Raw genomic sequence first — 19,883 nt, forward strand, 5'->3', positions numbered from 1 at the left:
TTGGGATGAAAAATGATAGTGGATGAGATTCTCCCCCAGAAGAATGTGTCAGACAGTCTTCCGATGATGAGGCAATAACATGGATAAAGATAGATTAACAGTGGCCATATTCCCAAAGTTACCCTCAGAAACTGTCTCTGGGGCAATTCATAACTGCCCTAATGCTCCTTTTATGTTTGGGGAATAAATGCTATGTGGCTGTGATTGAACTATAAAAATTATTTATTGAGCTCTCTATAATGCTGATGTTCATTTAACAGCATTTGTTGAAGCTGTTTTAAAGGCATATTAAAGTTTATGCAAATGATTGCTTGTTTAGTTTTATCCCACTTTATCTTTCCATCTTAGGTTCGTTCTCTGCCGGAGATTTGTGTGTTTTCAAATTCAAGCATTCCTTTTTTTCCCTCACACTCGTGTGAAGTTTATACAACGGCCATCCAACAAAGAGGGAACATAAGAAAAAGGACCAAGTTTTTCTTCTAAATTTGCTTTTTTATTCATCTGGTTTTGTATCTCGTGCGATTACATAGGTTATTCTAACAACAATGTTTACCCAGCCATAAAGAAAGATGTAATCATTTTAAATGGGACTTCTGGTTTCAGAGAAATAAAAGTACATACTGGCTAACACACACAGATTTCTCCATATAGGACACACACTCCCAGCTCTGGTTACAGCAGACAGGAGCGCCATCACGTATGGTGGACGTCCCTTTGCCTGCAAAGGAGAAGGCAGGTTGGTATCAAACCTCGCCCTGGGCTACAACCTTTGTTCTGTCATATCAGACCCACACAATAGTGCTGTAAGGGATCAAAATCTGAGAGCAACATTGATATTCAGCCAAAATAGCAGCGGTGGAGCTTGAAATAATGTTTCCCATGCAAGACCATCCCTTTTCATTCGAAATGCACTATATTGAGACACGCTATATCACAGTAGAAACCAGTGGGGAATTCGATCGATGTTCACTTTGAAATTCAAACCCAGTAAAAATTTCTACTTTACCTCAAATCACCAGGAGCGCTGGTGATCCGGCATGCGTGCTTGTGCATATACGTGTGCTGCAAATGTAGGTTGTGTATGTGGAGCATGCTGTGTGTTGCAGTAAATCATAGCACATGCCTCCCCAGGGGGGGGACTGAGGATGAACCGAGAGAGAGTGAAGTAGGATTGTGGAGCTGCTGGTGGAGGTATAGCTGACAGAAACATTATTCAAATGATCCTTCCTCGCTCTCTTTTTTTGCTTTTTTTGGCCAAGCTGCACACTAAAACCTGACATTTAGTCGCAGCAAGAGAGACCTGAGACAACTCATGAGGGTTTTACACCTTCACCGATTTTGGCTCTTTAGCCTCGAACATCCTAAGTCTTCGTTGCACGCTCCTCGGTCCTTCTGCGCTCAGGAGACCTGGTGTTTTTGAATCAAATATTTGACTTGGAAGGAGTCCCACCCTCACCATCGCCAGCCATCCAAACAATAGAAAGGTCACAGTGAATCCGACTTATCAGCGCAGCCTGCCCAGTCGCAGTCTTCAGGGGCCAGGAGGTGCTGGTGGAAGGGGTGGGGGGGGGGGGTACAGCAGGAGGAGAGAGGGGAGGGAGAGGGAAGATAGGGGAAGGTATGAAGGGAAACAAGATGTGGAAAGGGTGAGGGTAAGATGTGGGAGGATGGGGGGGGCGGTAGAAGGGGAGAAGGAAGACGAGGAGGGGGGTGGGGGGCGTTCTGCAAAGCTGTCGCCTGGACATATTGTGCTTTGATGGGCTGGCTTTCATTTTTACTGCCGTTTTTCTTTGCTGTGGAGGAGCAGTATTAAAGTCTTCAATCTCTAGCTGATATTACAGGACTCACGGCAGATTGTGATAAACAGTAAACGTGCCTTCCTGGGTACTCTCCTCTGAACATCTGTTCGAAAATCACACGGTGACAAAAGCAATGTAATTACAACATACCGTCTAAACATGCATACCTCACAGGATGGCATGGACTCTTTTAAAGGGAGTGTCAGTTTTGGCTGACATGCACTCATGGCGGAGGGAGCTCATTCATTTGTGTGTGGGTGGGAGGATGTACATAGCAGTGTGTGTATGTGTGTGTGTATGTGTGTGTGCATAGTTAGGAGTTTAGACAATCCTGAGTGACTGCACTTCAGGTTTTATGGAATTACAGCGCTGTCCTCTGCATTCAGGTTTGCTGAATCATGTTCACAAACAAGCACGTATTGTTACGTTACACAACACGGCATGCTGGAATGTTCACACCTGCGCTAAGCTGCTTTACATATCACACATACTTTTAACATGATTCGTTTTACCTCACATGGTTTTCCTCCATGTCAGACATCACCTTCTACGGTCACATGCAGTAACATGCTGTTCGTTATCCGGCGGAAACTCGGTCACCGTTTGACCAGACAGCCCAACAGGAAACAGAGGCTGCTCCTCCAGACAGGACCCAATTCAGCTCTTTGTCTTCTGTAAATGATTTTCTTTTTTTTTATGTGTCAGGTCAGCCTGAATCAAATGTAGCCGAAGATCATATTTTCTTCGTGGCAAAAGGCACATCTCATGGGATTATGAGTCACTGTGTGAAACAAAAACTGAGATTGCAACAACAGATCTGGTGGTGCATCACTTTGGTTTTGAATGCATGAAAGTTGACTTGTCCTCTAGAAAATGTTGTGGGTTGTTTTTTTTTATGCTAAAGCTTGACTGAATGACACACTTGGACACTTTGATACTTAAGAGGTTGTTTAGACACTTGTCCTGAATCTCTTTGTGCTCTCACCTCAACACTCACTTCAACACTAGTACCTGCAAGAGTTGATGTCGTCACAGCTCAGCCAGTCGTGGTCCAGTAAGAGTCTTACACAAGAATGCTGTGGAAACATAAAACCTCCAGGGCAAAACAAACAGGGGCTGGGAGTTAATCTTATTTGGGAGTTAAACTTGTGAGCAGCAGTCAAATATTCATATTTATTCAATATATCAGTATATTATTATTGGGTATTGATTATTGAGAAGTTAGTAACATTTTAACTTGTTCCTGAAGTTCTTGTTTTTTATTGAAACCCTATTAGACTCTGGTTATATCCTCAAACGTTTATGGAAGGAACCATTAAAGTGTCTTTTCTAAAAGCATTACTTCTTATTTCTTTTTTTACTGTGATGACACAATATCTACTAAAAGTATTTCCATGAAACTTAATCAGAAGGATTTGGTTGGCAATAGTCCAGACTAGTTACTGCTGTGGATCTGTCTAAGACTTGATAAAATACGTGATTGGGATGTCATAATATCTGGTGAGTGTTTTTCTAATCCCTGCATCATGCTTTGATTTTTACGTCTTTTTCTGCCACACCTCTTCCTACTGAACAATCCCTGATTAAGTAACTCAGAATTTTCACAGACGCCTCTCAGACTCATACAGTATAAGTTTGGCTCACAATGATGGAATCATGTAGTACCTGGTGTACACAAATACCTGGCACAACACACAATAGCACTTGGCTATTACACAACCGTTTGCCCTAATGACTGGAGTCGGTCCACATGGTGCAATACTGGAGAACACGCCATGCATCCACTTCACAGGAAGAGGGCGTGGACCCACATTTACAATCCCAGACAGACGAAATAGGGCCCCTCCTGGGCCACAAATCCTTCAGAGAGCTGCTTGGGTTCAGAGGTCAGCATGTAAATGTATAATGTAATCTGCAGTCAAACAGACCAGCCCTCAGTACAGTCATGAAGGTAAATATTGCTGTCTCGCACGGCGTATCACAGCCGGTGTTGTTCCAATGCACATTTCATAAATGCTGATGCAGGTGAATGACTATTTCGCTACCGGTAAATGCTCTATTACATGACTGGGCCCATTGTTTGTGATAGAACAGCCATGATTAATTCTGTCAAACATTCAGCCACTTGGAGGCACAGTGTGGAGGAGGATTACAGTCAAGGTTGTCACCCTGGTGGCTGGAGGCCAACACAGGGAGACAGATAGAGAAATGTAGAGGAAAGGACGAAGAGAAAAAAAAAATACCAGAGACCAAAAGAGACGTATAAGACCCCTGCACTGAATGAGGCTGCCTACTTATCAGCCTTGAGCGTGATGTGCAAACAGAGGCCTTTCAGGGCTGCCAGGCACACAATAGCTTTGTTTGCCATGCAATAGAAACCAGTTGTTCGCTGCTGAGTCAATATTTACTGCCTAATGGAATGTGTGCTCTGCTACTACCCCTGCTCAACAACACCAGATTGGAAGAGGGACTTATTACCTCCCCTATCTGTCTTTCACCCCGCCATCCTCTGTCCCTCTTCGTCCTTGCCTCCCTCTTCTTTATCTTACCCTCCATATCATCTCATCCTTTACTTCCTTTACTCCCCCTTGGGCTCTTTGATGAGTTTTGTTACTCCCTATTCCCTCTCATCCTTCCCGTCCCTATTCCGTTGATCCCATATCATATCTCTAGCATCGGTACCTCCTATCATGCAGGGGGAAAAAAAACACCAAACAGTAGTGGAAATACCATATAGGGTTTTTGAAGTGGGAGCAATGAGAAATCTGTGGAGGGAAATAGCAAATAAAAGATTTTGAGTTCACTTATCGGCACAAGGAGAACCACAGCCCAGAGAATACTTTTTAGGAGTTGTAAAAAATGAAGAGGAGTAGGTAAAAAAATAACAGGAGGGGACAATCTTCTGTTTATGGAGGCCAATATCCTACCAAGGCCATACTCAGAGAGATAGCTAAGTGATGAGATCACTGTGCTGACAGAATGATCCCTTTGTGCCTGAGCCCAGTGGTAGGCAGTGAATACATTACATGTGGTATTTATACCGTGGCTGTTGTTAAGCTGCAGATAATCACTGGCAATCTTCCTTAAGGTGTTTGCATGCAACTGTGCACAAAAACACAAAACCTCCTGCCTGCTTGTCTGAGCTGGACAACATCTCTGCTCACAATCCGTGTCAGTTCTGCCCCTGAATCTTGCTCTGCCACCTTCGAACACAAACACACACCTATGCCCAGGTGTGGAGGGATAATTGGAAGCATGACACACTTGTCCAAGTGCTTTAAAGGTTTTTTTTTTTCACCAGTCACCCAGACAATCCATTCCTTTCAGTCATGCTTCAGTATCGTTCTCTGCAGCCCAGAGGATTACTGAGGACAGTTGTGGGAGTGATGGTGCCGATGGTGTGTGCTCGGAGAAGGGGGGTTTCCATAGTGACACCAAGGCAATGAAAAGATTGGACCAGTGGAGTTTGCAGTGGGTGCCAGAGTGTGTGTGCATGTGTGTATGTGTGTGTGTGTGCGTGTCATTGAGTTTGGAGTTCAGCTCTATAGCTCTAAGTTGAGACACAGTGGAACCATTCATGATCTACTATCTGGCCCCCAGCAGCCTTCACTCTTAAATCAGAGGCAGGTCGCAGAGCTCATATCCTGGAAAGAGTTTTCAATCCCCACCCAAATCCAAGATCATTATTCTTGGCCGGCTGTATGTTACATCTTTTCCCTCCCACTCATTTTTAAATTCTGCCCAATCACATTGAGATGGTGTCTAATAGTGCACTCATAAAGACAAGACATTGATGGTTTTAAATTGTGTTTGTTAATTCTTTCATGATGGCTGAAGGAGAAACAATTAGTAGGAAACATATTCATTGCATCTAATTATCCTTTCTGAGCACAGATTAAATATTTGTACAAGTTTGACTGATAACAAGCCAAAACCCTCTCCATGCATTGACATTTGTTAACATTCTGAAATAAAACTTTTAAACTGCTATTGTAATTAACTCACAAAGCACTCTGAGCCGGATCCATCAATAATATTTAACCAGTGCGGTTAGCGCCCCATCCAATCTTCGTATGTAGCCAGTGAACTTGACCTGACATCGAATCCATTGACGGGATTCAGTGTGGTCAGAGTACATTTTGTAGTAATATATAAATAAATGACTCAAAACGTGTGCAGATTTTCTAAAGAACCCTACCAGGAGCAGGAAACACAAGGGGAATCATTTTCAAATGCGTCTTGATCGTGTGCAGACAATATTCATAAACCTGACAGTTAATAAAGACTTTAATGTGGGTGAAGATGTCTGGACGGAACGGCCCTCAAATTAGAGCTGAAATTCAAAATCTGGGGTAATACATTAAAGTGTAATTTAAAGATAAAACAATTTCTCATGTGGCATGAGAAATAATTAATTATATCTTTGGTGGAAATACCTTGACAAGGCTACTTAGTATGCATATAAAATTTTGAATTGAAAAATCAAATTAGCATTATTAGCCTATAGTGTGTTAGATTACATCTCTTCTCTTTCAAAAGGTCCCACAGTCTTGAATTGATAATTAAGTAATGAAATGAAAATTCATGATCTAATCAACGCCAGTCCATATTAGCTCAGCGGTAGTCTTATTGTTAAATGAGGAGGGGCTCCAAGACTTAAAAATAGCCCAGCAGAATGAAGTTCTAGTACCAGTTTATAAGACAGGAGTCCCGTTGTTATGAGCTCAAAACTGCTCACGCAAAAGTGACCTGAACCTCAAGGATACTTTTTGAAGGTTAAAAAATTTAAAAGGGAAATTAAATGAACAAATACAGTTGGATAAATCCTGTGATAACCATGAATGTACATGTTTTGGCTAAAGTTTATGTTTATCTTGAAGTACCGACAGAACAACAAACACAATTCAAGATAAGCACAGTACCATCAAAAATAAGATCGGAAATGTAAATTTTATTTAACAGCAACTGTTTTATTGTAAAACAAACATGAGTTGGCCTCCATTGGTAGTTTTTATCCCAAAGGTTTTGTTGATATATTTTCCTGTTTGGCTTAATGCAAGGAGACACAATGGCATAAAATGTGGAGCTTCAGCTCCGCTGCCTCATAGCAGGTTAAATGGAGCGGAGGGCAATAAGCAATTCTCCAAGAATCCCTCTCCTCGGTGCTGTAAGTTGTTCTTCCCCCTCTAAACCCATCGCTTCCTGGTGTTCCAGCTTAAAGCTTTACCCTGTGGGGTCCCAATAGGCTGGAATAAAACACAAGTGGATGCGGTACGTTGCCATGGAAACTTAATAAGCCAGCAGTTGTAGTCGGAGAGGGAGTCAACTACAGTACTCAGTGAAGCATGCATCTGAAGGCAATAAATTGAATGCTGTGGAGGGGAAGAAGACAGAGGGAAGAAAGAGGCAAGGGGGGGCCATGCATTGCTGTGAAATAACCTTTTAAGTCGGAATTAAATATTTTGTCAGTAGTATGCGGCTTTGAGCTGCCTTCCCCCCTCTCCCCTCTCTGACGAGCCTGACGGGGGCTAGAGGTTAAACGGCTGTCTGCATTGTCATGAGGATGTTCTGGGATGACCTCATCGCCTTCTGCTGTGTGTGACAACTGGTGCCCGAGAGACTCCCGCTAGATTTTATTCCATTTCATTTTATTTATTTTTTTTCCTTACAACCTCACCTACAGCTGTCATTGCTTTGACTGCCGGGCCATTACACACACTTGTCTCCAGGGCGCCGTTGATACACTGTTGGCTGTCAAAGCTCAAAAGCCTGCTGATTGCCAGGCATTCTTTTTGCTGCATAAATCTTTCATTAAGCACCAATCTATCATTAATTATCAGCTCCTGGCATTTATGGAGAGGTGAAAAGATGGATTGCACGTGATGGGGGTGGGGGGTGGGGGGTGAGATCGGAGCTGGTGTTGAATGTTTAGGGAGTCGATCTATGATGACTCACAACAAGAAGCCCTCTTAACATCCATTTATAAGGAGGGGGTTCACATTCTCCAGAGGTGTTGTTCATCTGTCTAGCTAACCTGATAACATTAGTCCTCATGGCGGCTGGAAAACAGCTTTATCTTCATTCGCTGTGTCTCTCAGGGTCTGTCTCCATACTTTTGGACAGCTGGATGATCATCTCTGTTTAACTCCACGGGCTCTTTTTTTTTTTTTTCCCTCATCCTCTTTAAAGAAACAATTAATTCCCCTCTGAGATTTAAGCCCTGAACCAACCAATATGTGCTTGTCCATTAATGTGTGTGTCCTCCCTGGTGAATCAAAGGTGAGGTTTTCGCTTATGATTCAGATGAGGCTGACAGCACCGCTGCCCAGAAAGCCGTCTATTAACTGGATTTGCATTGGATTAGCTGTCGTCCACCTGCTGTAGTAAATAAACAAATAAGATGAGCCCAATTATAAGGGCATTGTCCATAACATCTTTATGTTGCTGTAGCACTCAATAAAACCAGGCCTTGTACTCATGCTCACAGGTCCATAAATCATCAGGAATCCTTGGCCTAAATGTGCCAGCAAATGCATCTTCCTTCTCTCTTTAAACTCTAATTCTCTTTCTGTCCTCTCTCTCCCCAGACCAAACACTATTTACAGCTTCTCAGATGCTTAAGCCACCAAAATATAGCGCTGTTTTATCTTTAGACAAGTCAATATGGTAACATATTGGTTTTCTGCTAAAAGCTACACATTGTGCTCCATGTATTGACTCATCAGTTGGGCAATTCACACACACACGCACACACACGCACGCATGCACTCACACATGCACACACACACACACACACACACACACACACACACCCCGAGTCCTTGGTTTTACTGATAGTGTTTCATTTTCTGAGATTCACCTGGTGGAGAGAAAGATATTAAAACTAAGAACAGGGATCAAGCCTCAGATAACACAACATAACAAGAAAGGGAAAGTGGAGGAGAAAGAGGAGAGGGAACTGAGACACGGGGAACAGGAATAGACATGGAATGAACACCGCTCTGGAGCGCTTTATCCTGCATTGTCACGCTCTGTTATCCTGGCAGTCTACTTGATATTTAGTGACAAAGACTAGATTAGGGCTGCTACCCTCATCCCTGCAATGCACAAGCTGTCACACAGAAATCTTCCATATTCAAGGAGATGAAAGAAAGATGCAGGAGGTAATCCTTGCATACCTCAAAGTTCAGAGTTGAGCTAAGAATTTTGATCGAGGCCAAAGTCAAAGTCAAGCAAGACCAGACGAGGACAAAGTTAGCTGATCGGGTCACAGAGCCGTAGACGGACTTGTCACAGTTGGCATTAGAATTGAAGAATTCAGTAAGTTCCATTAAAACCACAAAGATGACAACACAGTTGATTATTAGTTGACTCTGGGCAACGTGACAAGAGGGGTTATTGGAGGTGGTCGCCAGAAAATAACCTGTGTGTTTTGGCCCACAGAGGTTATTATTATAAGTGAGAGTTGACAACGCCTGGATAGCAGCTGGATCTATCTGCTTGTTATGAACTGGGCTGACGTATCCAGAGCAGTCAGCTAGTGGGAATAATGTTTGGGTGACTGTAATTAGGAACAATCATTTGGATCAACTTCAATATGGAAGAGGTTTGTTTGAGTCCATAATTCATTGCCATCATAACTCCATGACAAATGAAACCTTCTTACGACAGATCACAACATCACAGGAAACATTCACCCCCAAAAGACTTAACCCCATGTCGATTTGCAGGCAGCACACTCCTGCGGCGCCGACTGTGGAGACTTCCTGTGTGAACTGAGGGAAGACAAGCGATGAGCTTTCAGCAGGGGAGACACAAAGGCAGAATTAGGATTCATGCAGCGTGGTTTTACAGGTACGCTTCCAAATGACTCCATGGAACCCTTCAGGCTGCTGTCAGATGAAACCCTCACAGGAGACATACAGCTAATATGGTCCTAGTTTTTCACTGCACTGGAGCAGATGGTTATGATATGGATTACACTGACAGTAAGTCAATAAGACCCAGATCCTGGGTTTGCTCCGGATTAGTCAATGGTCTCTGGAAACCATCCCATGATTCTGTTTTCTGATCACTCATGCCTCTGCTCTTCAGTTCAATTAGAAGCTGTGCTCCCTTCTTTGGTGCAGGAATAAAACTTTGAACTAATAAAACCGGCTGTGGACGACGTTCTAAGACATCAGCTTTATGTTTGCTGGATGCAGTTTTCTGTTTGTCAAGTCAGTAAACAAAGGATGTTTATTCATCCTCCAAGAAGTCATGTATGCTGTGCCCTGTGCAAGTCTCCTTTATTGCTTGCATGCCATATGTTCCACGTCCGTATGCCTTAACTGATATATTATATAAGTAACCAGCCTGCAGACCAGGTTTGGTTACAATTAACCAATTCTCCATCCAACCAGAGTGCAGCAATTAAACACTATCCAATCAAATTTGTGTGACAACCAGACGCCTTTCATCACAGCGGGCATCCAGATGGCTCCTCACCGCCCACCCGCCCCCGAGCACCGTCTTAGAGATGGGTCTGGAATAACTAATTAGGCAGCACATCCAGCATGGGACGCTCACACCAAACAATAGATAAAAATTCCACTTGATCTCGTCATCAAAACCTCTGTTTTGCTTTTTTGTTTTGTTTTTGAATGTGTCAGCAGATTTGCTTTTGATCCCCCATCAGCAGAGAGAAAAAGAGGAGCGTTTGTTTAACAGCGTTTCTCTGGAGTTTGGAGGTGCCTGCTGTGCACATCACACTGCATGCTTTTTAACTGCAGTCCCACTCGGCGAAGTGGAAGAAGGGTGGGGAGGTGCATCGGGACAGTTAAATTCTTTTTTTTTTGTAAACTTGTCTGCACTCATCTCCTCTCGATTGTTGTCATGTTGTTCAGAAAATATTCAGGTGATCAGTGGCAGCTATGCACAGCTTTGAGCCGCAGGAAGTACACTTCAAAGAACGCGTCTCAGCTGTGAGGCTTTTTAACTACACATTTGTTAAAAGAAAATCCATTTTTAGCTGTTATTCCACTTTTTTAGTAAATGCAAAAACCAGGGAGGGGTTATGTTGCCTTGGCAATACTAAAACTTCACCTCTTCTGAAGCTTCAAACAGTGAAAAAAAATCCTCTCTGTCCTGATGCGAGTAGAGAAGTGAAGTGTTGAGTACATTCACAGCTGGAAAACAATACAACAACAAATAATGCATGAAGGGCCGGTAGAGGGGGGGGCGCACGGCAGCCAACACAAATAGGAATTATTCATTAAATATGCTCTATTCTCTGAGTATGTGTGAGCGAGCAAGAAAGCTCAAGCCGGTTAATATGAAGTATTTTCCATAAGTGAGGCACAGCACCTAACCTTTGTTTCTTGAGAAAACCCGCTGAACCCACCGTTGCCTTTATTTTTCCATTTCAGCCCCCACCCATTAACATACGCACAGGCATAAATACACACAGAATAAATTGAAAATAAAAAAACAGCCTCATAATGTCGCTGATTTTTATCAGATGGCAGGGATTGTGTTCAGAGCAGAAAAATATCTCTTTGTCTATTGTCTCCTGGCCATGATAGGCAAAAAGCATAGACTGGGCGTCAAACTGCGGAGATCATCAGTCATGACATACCATTAGTGTTCAAAAGGCCAATTACAAAAACCTAAAAGCCACTCAGAGTCACTAAGCGCCAGGCTTCGATTAGAACTTGACCTCACTGCGATTTGCGTGCACAGCTAAGCATCAAATAATAGAAAATAGATCTTTAACATAATTACGTCTTAATGGATGACGAAGCCTTCGTTGTCAAAAATTGATATGCAGGCTTCAAGCGGCGTTTAAGCGAAGATGGCAGTGTGCACTTATCTCCATGTCAAAGAGAGAGAGAGAGAGAAAGGGGGGACAGATGGAGGAGTGACATGATGTGAATAGCACCGTGCTCCGTAAGATCATCTCCTATCAAGCTATTCTGTGGCAAGTGCTATTCAATCTAATTGCAGTGGAAATATCTACGCCCCCCCCCGCCCCCCCAACCTTTTATATTTAATCATACCCCTGCTATTCTGTTGACAAAACCAGATGAAAATCATTTCCACTGTGGCTTTTCCTTCTGGCCATATTAGCAGCAATGTTGACCAATTCCTCCAAGGTGACCGCCAGTAATGTGGTCAGCTCCAGTCTGCTGCATTTAGCAAAGACTTTTTGTGAAGTCAGCCCCATTAAGTCAGGGATAATCGTGTGTGTGTTCTCCATGGTGAATATTTGATCTGCTGTTTGCCCTTTGCCGGCCACACAGCGTAGAATAATGGCTCTCTTTGAGTGGCACAAGGCAAAACCCTGGGCTCCTTCGGCCAATGAGAGTCAACCCAATTACTCTATCAATTATTAATTCATCAGAAAGGTCGTCCTTTTTCTCTGTTATTCACATCAGCCTCAGCATGCCAATGTCATGCGTGTCAACAGGGCCTACCGGTCAAATACCTCCTAGACACGGCTAACGCTGTTAGCACTACACTCATTGTTAGAAATGGTGCAACATGTTCATGATCAATAGGGGTAAAAATGTTCATGTCACTGACTTTATTTTTTCACCAGTCATGAAGAAAACAGCAAGTTGTTCTCAGGGTTGTGACATGTAACACTTTCACCTTCAGTCTCATCCTCTTGCCCATCCCCAAGCAATTTTCACTCCAACACTCATGTGAACAGTACTATAGTCAAAGGGTAACCAAGCAACAGTGGTTACCACAGATGTAACTAGACTCATCAGAACACATGGGAACTTTGATTTGGAGCAAATCTTAGCTCCTTTCTCGGGAAAAAACAGATGTCTTGTATTATATAACTTTTTTAAAAAAATAAGCAATCTGTATTAAATTGTCATATAATGTATTCTATCTGTAGAACATGATAGACACTTTGAAAATATTGACTCATTCCTGTTATAGTCAGTCTCAGATGCCTTGCAGGTTCTAACCAGCAGCTACAGTTTTATCACCCAAGGAGGCCATTGATTAACCGCGACACACCAGAGCACAAAGTAGTTTAGAAACGACTCGGTGCTGAATATGAACCCTCCCGGTGGTCTGCACCTGGACAGCACTCTACATGGCACTCCTATACACTAGTGTCTGTCATAAGTGCCCATAAGCAACTAGTGGACAGCATGCTCACGTCATGTTGTAGAATTAATGCCACAACTTCATCAGACCCACACAAGTCATTACTATAAAAAATGTTTTGGCGAAGAAAGAACAGTCGTAACATTTGCCAGCAATCAGTGCAATTACTCCAACTGTGCAATAATACAAGATGATTAGCCTATAGCCACGTCATCATAGCAGTAAACTTTTTTATTTAACAGAACTGGGCAACACGGTGGTGCAGTGGGTAACGCTCTGGCCTCACAGCAAGAAACTTATGGGTTAGATTCCTTTCCTTTGTACATGACATGACCGTAATTGTCTGCAGCCACTTATCCGCTTCGCAGGTCACGAGTGTTACTGAAGCCTATCCCAGCTGCCTACGGTCAAAATACAGAGTACACCCCAGACACTTTGCTTGTGCACTGTAGAGTGGAGTTTATAGGAACTAATTGAAAAAAAGAAAAAAAGAAAGTCTTTTCCACATGGGTGCTACTGATAACCATCTGAAACATGTAAATACAGCATTAAGGGCAAACTAACCAGGGAGTGTAGTCAGTTTGCATAACAAGTCATTCAGTTTGACTCATGTGTTCCTGTGCCTCTTATCTAATGCAGGCATGGAGGAAACAGTTCATCTTTGTCAGCGGCTCTTATTAAAGTGAACCACAGGGGCGACACCAGCAGATCAATCCACTTGAACCGTGGTTGGCAGTGGCTTTGAGGTCCAGCGTGGTTACATGTCACTGCAGGTGGAACTGTGGCTAATGTCGGATGTGTCATCTGGTTTGACCTTTAGCTAACGGTGTTCTCAAAGGTCACATTCTGCATTTCATCCAATCACTTTTCATTGCATTAAATGTCTGTCTACTGGTAACTGAATGAAACGACCAGTGCAGGAACAAACCACAGCGCCTCACATTCGGCCCATTCGGCAAATAGTAATGTTCTTGATGTGTGATGAGGTGATGTGATAATCAGTTTCATGGTGAATTTGATAGCAAGGCATGACGTGACCTTTATAAACCCTGAAATGTATGAGCTCTAGGTCTAGGTTATATTACAACATCAATATTTATGATAATACCATCTAAATGTGTTATTACCCTCTCCATCTGAAACACACCACCTGTATTTTAGTGAGCTGTCAACAACCAGAGTGAATGCAGCTGATGCACACGCAGATTTTCAATTATAAAGCAAAGCAATCTACTTTGGTAAAGTATAAATTTTCAAGGCTTTGTCCATTAAATTGCATTATTAGTTATATTAGCATAGGGAACAGTTGAATACGATTATATGTAATTATTCTCATAAAATACACTCATGCCTCTGATCAGTGAGTAAGACACAAAACACTTTCTGTCCTAATTTGACTGTCATCTTTAAAAACACACTCCCCAAACTAACCTAGCATTAATATTCTATTCACATTTGTTAAATAGTTTACAATGCTCTGCTCAAACTTCTCATTCTGGTGTATTGACAGAGTAATACATTATGTAATGGTGCCGTAACGAAAGAGCTTGGGTTATTATCAGGATGTGTGACTGCAATATACAGTAAATCGTGGAATACTCTAAATATTACATATTTAATTATCATAATTTGCATATAATGTCAAAAAGAGGCATAAGTAGCAGTAATGGATCATACTGACTGTCTCGTTTTGGTGATGATGAGGGTGACATGGTGCCAAGGTGACAGGAAGAACAGAGGTTTTGTAGAATAATGACTGATTTTAAACAGCCTCAACAGAGTCCTACAGAGTCTTTCAAGTCGTTCCTGCTCACTTGGAAACAAGAGAGGGTGCATTTCCATGCAGCGTGTCAGATTGCCATGGCAACGTGAGAAAAGAAAAAGGCAAAAAGGATCGAAAAAAATGTGCGAGATCTTTTTGTGGACTCGGTGAGGTAGTGGAACAGCCTGCCAGCCGCTGGTGAGGGAGACAAAAACCGAAACAAACTGGGAGCAGGCACGTGAAGGTGTGTGTGTGTGTGTGTGTGTGTGTGTGTGTGTGTGTGCGTGTGTGTGCGTGTGTGTGCGTGTGCGTGCGCGTGCGCGTGTGTGTGTGAGAAACGAATGAAACTGCTGACTGGAAAAATGTGGGTTTCTTCAAGAGCTTACAAAGCCATGAAAGCATGTGATGACAGAGTCTGGTGAACACACTCAATCACTCATGTGGGCGCCCACAAACAAACACACACATAAATTTCCACTGAGACACACTAACAGGTACACACCCAGTGAAGGCCGTCACAGCAGATTGAGCCAGTTCAATGTTACAAGCACCTGTGTGCAGTATGAGGTGTGATCCAGTCATGTAGTGTGTTGTGTAACGGTACTCAGATCCTGACTGATGCCTGACTCTGCACACACACACACACACACACACTGTGGTGGATGTGGCGCACTATGTCATGTCTGGGCGTCGTCTTGAATTATTAAATCGTTGTTTTTTTCTTATAAATCTGCCAACAACAAACACAAGCGATCGTTTATGTGTATTAATCCTTGGAAGCATACTCCAGTGTTCTAGTCAATAGTCAATATTTTTTACATGCCCCTGAGTGAACCTGTCTGCTGTCAGCAGACACAAAAGGAATAACTTCCTACTGATAGAGGGTTACCACAGAGACAACAAGGATTCACATTGCTCAGTTTTGTTGTTGAAGGAAGGATACAGAATGCTGGTCTGACCGAATAAAGTGTTTTCTGTTCTTCTGCTTCGTAACCTCCTTGGTAAATTGGAGTCAATCTAATCTGTAATTTACGCAATAATCACATTACACACAAAGCAGTGACGGGAATGTCTGTTTCTGATGAATGACGACATTTGTTGAAATCTTTCTCACTAACTCCATTTGAATGTATTATTCTGAAGCAAGCGTGTCATCGGTGACCCACTAGATGAGGGACATGAGTGTGTTCCCAGTACAGGAGTACAGGTATACCTCAGCTTACGTCATTAATCGCTTCCACGAGACACAATGTAAGTTGTATTAACTTGTTGCCGGGCTAAGCTGAAAATAACCCAGTTCCAAGTTCAGCACTGTATTTAATTCATGAATACATTTTCAAAAAAATCATTCATTCATTCATTCATTCATTCATTTTCTCCTTATTTATTGTACAATAATATGTAATTTTAATTGTTTACTAGTGATTTTGAAATTCCAGTGTTTGTTGCTTTCAGATGTTAAGTAAAATGTTATAAACTTCATTTTTATGATTCAGTGTTTGTTTGTTTTTTATTAATGGATGTATAATCGAGGATGGCGTAATCTCAAAACGACATAAACTGAGGTAAACCTGTACAGGAATGTGTTGCCAGTGACAGACAATGGCAGCTGAGTTCTTGTGCTGTTTCATTCTCTGCACTATTCCATAACAGTTTGCAAGAATTGTAATAAATTTCAAAAAAATTAGACTCTACCACTTACTCCAAATTTAAGGACTTAAAATAAGAGTTATGAACATTTGACCAAAACAAATAAATGTAGAATCCACAATTTTGTCGATTGGTGGCGGGTGAAATTTCTATCCTACTATGGTGACGCCATGCCCTGCCATACTCAGCCACTGCTTGGAATGACAACCACATTTGTCTAGTAGCCCTTCACTGAAAGAACTTAACCTATATCAGAAAAATCAGCAGCCAATCAGAGGCAGGCTGTGGCTGGAGGCCAAAGTGGTAGGACATAGTAGGACATTTTTAAATGTCCCTTCTTAGTGCCAACCTTTCCAACAAAAAAAAAAAAGGTCATTAAAATCTGTTCAAATATTTTCAAGCTATTAAATACACTCACACAAACACACAGAGACAACCAATCAAACAAATAAACAAATGCCGCCAATCACCAAACATCCTCCACCTCTGGTTGGCGGAGGTAATTAGAGACACATCCCAGAGCAGCTGACAGCACTCCCAGGCAACAGTAAACACGAGTCCTTAAGGCTCCCATTAGCGATCATATCACTGCTGACAGATATTAAAAGTGACATTCAAAACGTCACAACCAGATCTCCACCAACAACTGACAGTTCCCCCCAAACATTTCCCCACCTAGACTCCTTTTCTTTGTTGTTTTGTCTGTCATTCAAAAGCCTTCCTGCTTTAAATAGAGGTCTCACATCACTCTCCATAGTGTTTACATCTGCTTTCACATGAGACTACACAAAGTGGTCCGATGTTCCCTCAGGTGTGATGATCTTAATGATATCCTGTGTGTTTAGATGTGTTTGTCTCTGTGGTAAATGGAGTCATTTGTAGAACTTTGTTGAACCTAAACCTGAGCTCCCCACATCCAGCTTCTCAGGGTTCACTCATACTCCATTTCTGTATGAAAATAATTCCTAACTCATTTATGTTGGCATTGATAAGTTTAGACCACTACAAATATAGAAACAGTAGGTTAAGTACAAAGCAGTAAAAGCAAAGAAGTAGCACACTCAGCTGTGGTCTGAGGCCATTAATGACGCAGCGACATGTGCACTGAGAGTTTCTCAAAGATTAATTTTAGCGTCTGTAGACATTTGTTATATCTTGCTTGAGTAATGGCTGCCGAGGTTTGCAGTGGTACTGCACCAAACTTGCACAAAATGGATGAAACAACTGCAGACTACAGATGGAAGGCTACATTTGCATCCGTCTTCAGCACTGAGCATAAATAAACCTTCAGAGGTCTGCATACGGTGTTGCAAGGACATCGTATGCAGACTCAAACAGCACCAAGACCGATACCTGCAGTCACAGACAGACCTCTTTCACAGAACTACAAATCTTGTTTTCACGTTGTCTCTCCTGTGCTATACTTCAAGTTTCTCTGTTTGCCATTGTTGTGTGTGAAGTATCTCCGATGTGCAATGCTGCAAAAAACAAATCCCCTCAGGGACAATAAGGTTTAAAAACAAACAGATTTGTATCAGATTTATTATAATAAAAGAGCTATAGCATTTTACCAAACCAGACAAGCATGCAGGATTGTTCAGCCTGGCGCCCCATGTGCCATTCTAGTTAGTCACTCTCATCCATTGATGCATATTTATTAACACCTTTTGTTACGACTTTAATTTAGACAAAAAAGTGCAGTCTTGTGTTTATATTTAGACACCCTGAGCTGTCGGCTGAATTTTGCTCTGTGATGGGTGGGTTGAGAGTTCCACTTTACATAAAAGCCCTGAGAATCCTGTGACTGGCATGTTGCTGCACAAGAACCATTTTTAATAATCAAATTCCCCTGTGGCTTGAGTAAGAAACATGTCTCTCTCTCTCTCTCTCTCTCTCTCTCTCTCTCTCTCTCTCTCTCTCTCTCTCTCTCTCTCTCTCTCTCTCTCTCTCTCTCTCTCTCTCTCTCTCTCGTGTGTGTGTGTGTCAGACGCGGAGAGGGAGCGTTAGGCTGTGTGTGCTGGTGTGTCTGTTCGTTCCTGTTCTCATTAGGTTCTACACTGCAGAGCCCGGCTTCAGTTGTTTCCTGTATAGCCCATTACTGCTACCTGCCCCAGGGTTGGAAGTTGAAGCCTGAGACAAACAGCGAGCCGTGTGCAGTAAAATGCACCCGAGAGATTAAGCCTGGTGAGGAAATCGGGGTGTGTGAGAGGGGTGAACTTAAGGTTGAGTCAACCTGAGGCCACAGCAGGCGGTTGTGGAGAGACGATTACCAGCCAGGCTTTTAGCGAGTAGGGCAAGGGACAGAAAAGAATTTTATACAGTTTAATTCAGGGAAGTAGAGACATGCAATACCTTTAAAGATTAGACCACTGAGAGGACGGTAGAAAAAAGCTTATTACTCTGACACTCTTGTCATTCAATATGTACCTGCAAAGAATACAAACATGTCTGTTTTCTCTCTAGTGACAATAGAATAAAAGCCGCCATTTATACGTGAAACAATAATGTGAGGTATTTAAAGGTTAAGTAAGACTGAATACAGAGAGAATTGCTTGTTTGGTGCGGAATGCACAGATAAAAGATCTAGTGAGCCATTCATTTATACTCTGATTCTATTCATCCTACAGTCTTTCAATTATGATTAGAAAATCTAGTCGCTCCTGCGTTTTCTTCCTCAGATTCAGCTGCTCTAAGTGTTGTTTATGATGGGTTAGGGTTAGGGGTTAGGGCTAGAGGTAGGGTTAGGGTTAGAGTTAGGGGTTAGGGTTAGAGTTAGGGGTTAGGGTTAGGGCTAAAGTTTGGGTTAGGGTTAGAGTTAAAGGTTAGGGGTTAGGGTTAGGGCTAGAGGTAGGGTTAGAGGTGAGGGTTAGGGATTAGAGTTAGGGTTACAAATAGGGTTGGGTTAGAGTTAAAGGTTAGGGGTTAGGGTTATGGTTAGAAAGAGGGTTAGGGTTAGAGTTGGGGTTAGATTTAGAAATAGGGTTAGGGTTAGAGTTAGTCTTAGTAATCTTGAATCAGAGGTTGCTTGAATGGAAGATTCTCAGTCCAAATGTTTCATTTCATGTTTCAATGAAGTAGTGTGAGGAACACACACTATGACTAGCAATTCAGTCACAACATTCACAATGCCCCATAAGTGACTCACTTCCCTTTCTTGTGTTATCAATAGTAGAAGACAAGGTTTACTGTGACAGGAAAAAGAAACATAACAGGAGGGACTCTGTGAGCACATACTTCCACCAGCGTCATTGTTGCCACAACCTGAACAATCGCACAAGTGTTTTCTGGCAAAGAAGTCCTTTTAAAAACTCCCATTAGCAATCAGGCTTCTGTGAGAAGAAGTGACTGATGTGTTGAAAGTGTACAATGTAAAACATTCCTTAACACCATGAGGAAATCATCAGTGGAAGAATCATTGTATCCAGGACACTTTACTCTGATCTGCCTCGTGCAAAGTTCAGTTGTATCATGACTTTATCTTTAGTTCAGTTATCAATAAACATACAGTGGATTTTGATTCATTTCTCAAGCTGCAACCCATTAATGGACCGATATATTATCGTGTT

This window comes from Antennarius striatus, chromosome 20, assembly GCF_040054535.1.
Source record: "Antennarius striatus isolate MH-2024 chromosome 20, ASM4005453v1, whole genome shotgun sequence".
Classification (NCBI taxonomy): Eukaryota; Metazoa; Chordata; class Actinopteri; order Lophiiformes; family Antennariidae; genus Antennarius; species Antennarius striatus.